The sequence below is a fragment of the Oncorhynchus mykiss genome, chromosome 3 (assembly GCF_057628025.1).
Source record: "Oncorhynchus mykiss isolate SJ-2025 chromosome 3, ASM5762802v1, whole genome shotgun sequence".
Classification (NCBI taxonomy): Eukaryota; Metazoa; Chordata; class Actinopteri; order Salmoniformes; family Salmonidae; genus Oncorhynchus; species Oncorhynchus mykiss.
The window spans coordinates 36,022,916-36,024,339 of NC_143024.1; the positions used below are offsets into that span (position 1 = coordinate 36,022,916).

At 46.5% G+C, this 1,424-nt stretch overlaps 1 pseudogene; it reads right to left on the bottom strand.

Moving 5' to 3' along the window:
• Window positions 1-562: 562 nt before the first annotated feature.
• LOC110505156 (bolA-like protein 1) lies at window positions 563-1,192 on the bottom strand (annotated as a pseudogene).
• Window positions 1,193-1,424: the final 232 nt, after the last annotated feature.

Below are 1,424 nucleotides of genomic sequence, written 5' to 3' on the forward strand. Positions count from 1 at the left end.
TATATTGCAGATGTGTATGCAAAGGTAGTATGCAAAACAAAAACATTACATGCAATATTTTATTAAATTTGTATAATGATATAAATAATGTAATAAATAATGCCAACCACAAAACTGCCACAATGCACCTGAGAAAACATATTCTTTATTCTGTCTTGACTTCTCGTACTTCTGCCCTCACATACAAGACATTTTATTTTCAGACAAAACAGACACACTCCATCACTTTATATCATATAGTTCAATGTACCACATACTACTGAACTACAAGATCTTGAGACATTATAGTGATGGCCACTAAATGCAAGAGTCTAATTAATCTAAAACACAACTCTTCTTGAATTAAACTGCCAAGAGACCGAAGTGATGCTGCTCATTTAGAAACAACCTCTCAAGCAGTAATTAAATTATATCACACTAGTTTACAACAATGTTAATAGACACCATCTTCAACTGCAGGCATATGGGCGTGCAAGTTTTTGTTCCAGACCTGATTAAACTACAGGCATATGGGGCGTGCAGGCTTTTGTTCCAGACCTGATTAAACTATTCAAGGTCTTGAACAGACAACACATTTTAATAGATGAGTTAGTGCTGGAACCAAAGCCTGCACAGGCTGTTACTCTTCAGAACCAGGGTTGATGACTGCTGAGTTTCGCTGGTCAGTCCCATCCAGCCTTGAGTTCCTCCTCCACCTTGTGGTCCCCCTTGGATCCTCCCATGCAGGGTGGGCTCTTGGCTATACTGGGGTTGCTGCCCCACTGCTGGGGTGTCTTGGCCTGGATGGCCAGCGCGTGGATACAGGTCTTCAGCTCCTCGGCTAGGGTCTCATTGAGAAGGCGGTGGCGCTGTAGCTGGGAGAGGCAGTCGAATCTGGGCTGACCGCCAGGACTGGGAAGTGGGACTCGGATCCAGGGGGCACGGCGTGCGTGTGGCTCTCGTTGTGGACTTCCAGGGGTTCTGGCTCCAGCTGCTGGGTGAGCTTGGTCCGTATGGCCCCCTCCATGGGCCGGTTGGGATCAGGAGCCATGTGGGGTCTGAAGTGGGCTAAGGGCCATGGTGAAGGCGTGGGTGGTGGAGATTGAACAAGCATAGCTGAGAACACTGGGCAACATTCAGAAGACTGGGGCAGGCGATGACTGTAGTCAGCTTGCAATGAAGAAGTGGTCTGGTGTTCCCTCTTCAGGTTCAGAAGTTAGCACCTTTTTCTCCTAAGAGTGTATCTAGAACATAAAGGGGTTCTTCGGCTGTCCCGTCTGTGGAAAGGGTTCTACATGGAACCCAAAATGGTTCTACCAGTCATTTGGAAACATAATGTTAACTTTCACTGCTTTGCGGATGACACGCAGCTGTACATTTCGATGAAACATGGTAAAGCCCCAAAATTGCCCTCCCTGGAAGCCTGTGTTTCAGACATAAGGAAG